The sequence below is a fragment of the Pteropus vampyrus genome, unplaced genomic scaffold, assembly GCF_000151845.1.
Source record: "Pteropus vampyrus isolate Shadow unplaced genomic scaffold, Pvam_2.0 Scaffold146, whole genome shotgun sequence".
Classification (NCBI taxonomy): Eukaryota; Metazoa; Chordata; class Mammalia; order Chiroptera; family Pteropodidae; genus Pteropus; species Pteropus vampyrus.
Genome location: NW_011888927.1, coordinates 2,766,927 through 2,769,956, shown reverse-complemented (window position 1 = coordinate 2,769,956; position 3,030 = coordinate 2,766,927). Strand labels below are relative to the sequence as shown.

The following is a 3,030-nucleotide window of genomic DNA, read 5'->3' as shown; positions in this document are numbered from 1 at the left end:
CAAAATGAATTCCAAATACAGGACAGTCTTTGCCCAGGCTGATTATGTTCCATGAAGTGTGCATTTGCTCTGCTTATGTGTCTATAAGAGCACCAGGACAAAAATAAGAGGCCATAAAAATATGTGCCACCTCCTCTCTTTTGTTCTTATTTGTTCTTTTTCTCTAAGCAACCCTCCATATCACCCTTACTGCTCAATCGACTTATTTGAAAACACACACAAAACCAGTCTTATTAAGAAAAAGTAGTCACATGGGTATCAAGTCAGCTGTGTAGTTGAAATCATTATTACAATAAAATATTGATCATTAAGTACCCTGTAGAGTTATGAAACTGATAGTTTATGTTGGGTAGGAATAAAAAGTCAACAAGGAATTACAGAGTTCAATGTAAAAGTCCTTTTATGCCACACAATTTTTATGCAAGCCCTTCCTGCAACACAAAACATTTGACTACAGGAGCTCAAAGTAACCAAAAATCACCTCATGGATTTTGAACCACTTGTTGTCAATGGTTATAACATCTGTCTTCCCTTATCTAATATATTTGTTAATTAAGAAAGGGGAGACATTTTCAGTCTTTTTTGTATGAGAATCAATGGGCATAGAAGTACCAAGTACTCCCCTTAGCTGCCTATATGGAGGGCTTATATTATGCACTGTTTATATGTTGCCAAGGGCCTTACCAATTAGATTACAGGGCTTTATTCTTTTTATGTTTACTCAATGGAGAAATTTCTCTCAGAACTCATTATCAAAAATGATTGTAATTTTCATGAACGATTTTCACAAAAAAGTTTTACTCTTGTTGCTTTTGATGCTAGGCAGCTCAGTCAAATTCCAGCCCTCTTTCACAGCCTATACTGAACTTTTAGATATGCATTTTGTGTAACAATGTTATCCCTGGTTTTATCTTATTTATCCTACTCTAATTTTCCCTTTCCTACACTGTATTTATATATATATATATGTATGTATAATACTAAGATATGGTTTAAATATCTAAATAAAGTGTCTAGAAAAAGAAGTGATTATATTTCTTCAGCAGTTATGCTGACCAGAGAACTATTGCTTTCTTTACCTTATGACACATTTCAGAAAATATCAGCCTGGTGGTCCTGAATATAGTTTGCTTTATATTTTCTTTTTTGTCATAACAATTATTGCCACTTATTGAATTTTTACTGTGGTCCAAAACTTTTTTATTTTTAAAAATATGGAATACCTCCCGAATCTGCAGGTCATCCTTCCGCAGGGGCCATGCTAATCTTCTCTGTACCATTCCAATTTCGGTATATATACTGCTGGAGCAAGCACTATTTTCGTTTATCCGTAACATTCCCAGAAGGTCCTAACATTGAAAATTTGTTTTACAAATATTTGTTCCCTTTGGTTTGGTTAATTCCTTTCTTCCCTGATATGCCTTGATAGAATTATCGTTCCTCTTGACTCCATTTTTCCTCTCTCATATATACGTCTCTTACCTCTTAACATATAATTGACTTAGAATTTTTTTTTTTTGCTGTTTTTTAGCATTACCTCCAATCCAAAAACCATAAAAAGATAGCTGTAAGGCCAAAACCAAACAAAATAACAAACAAACAAACAAACAAAAACACCCTATCACCACCAGCAGTACCATAATAAACAAAGTTAAAAGACAAATACTAAAATGAGAAAAATATCTGCAATATCTGACCACAGGTAAATTTTCTTAATATATGAATCTTTCTTGAGAATCAATAAGACAGAAAACAAAGTACCAGAAGATAAAGGCATTAAAGGCATGAATAAGCAGTTGACTAAGAAGAAATGTAAAATGAACAAAAAACACATGAAAAACTATTAACTTAGTAATTATTTAAAAATGCAAATTAAAACTATATTGAGAGTTTTTTGCTTATTAGATTATGAATAAAAATGAAAAATAATTATAAAACCTGATGAAAATGTGATTGAATTTTTCTGGAAAACAAATTGATGCTAAAGATGAAAGCCTGTAAAATGTACTTAACTAACTAACTCTCATACAGATCCGTAAGGAAACTTGTGCAGTCTGTGGTAGCAAAAAGTGGGAGGCAAACTGAGTATCTGTTACTAGGGTAATAAATAAGTAAAATGTGTGTATATAGTGGAATGCCAGGCAGCAATTACAATAACCTAGGTGTATTTTCATAAACATGGATATATTGCAAAAATCACAGTGTTTAAATTTACTATGTAAGAAGCAAAATGAGATTTTTACCGTGTCATTTGTAGATATTAAAAACACATATACATACCACCACTATGAATTTTCCAGGGATATACATATTTCTACATAGAAGAACAGACAGTGATTTGAAAAGATAGATACTAAGTATATGAAGATGAATATCTGAGAGGCAAGAAGATGGGGGATAAAGAGAATAAAAATAACATAAAATAAAATATTAGCGAGACCTTGCTTGGACTACTGGACCATGAGCTGAAGTGTATCAGAAACTCAACTTTGGGCAGCTGAGGTTTCTTTGGAACCAGAAATTGTACTTCTGCTAGAACTTATTCTAAGACAAAAATTAGTCTCTCTTGACTTTTTACTATTTTAAAACACTGAAGTAAAACATTTTCACAATCAAAAATCATAAGCATAAAGCCCGATGACTTTTCACACAGTGAACACACTCATGTAATCACCTTCCAGATCAAGAAACAGAACATTTTCAACTCCTTGAAGCCCTTTGAGTCCCTACCATGCCATTATTGGCCTTTATCAATGGACCACTATTCTGGTTTCCCACACTGTATATTATTAGCTTTATCTGTTTTGACCTTCTTATAACTGAAATGATGCAGTATGTACTCCTTTGTGTTTGTTTCTTTCATTCTCTATTACATTCGTGAGATTAACCCATGGTTTTGCAAGAGACAGTATAATATTTTAATGTACAAATACATCACAATTTATTTATTCTACTATTGGTAACCTTTAAGTTGCTCTCAGTTTTTGATTATTATGGATAAGGCTACTCTGAACATTCTTGTCCAAGTCT

At 32.5% G+C, this 3,030-nt stretch overlaps 1 non-coding gene across 1 annotated transcript; it reads right to left on the bottom strand.

The window, feature by feature from the left end:
- Positions 1-1,208: 1,208 nt before the first annotated feature.
- Positions 1,209-1,315, bottom strand: LOC111745104. The gene has a single exon (XR_002782502.1). It is a non-coding gene; the product is annotated as a U6 spliceosomal RNA (small nuclear RNA).
- Positions 1,316-3,030: the final 1,715 nt, after the last annotated feature.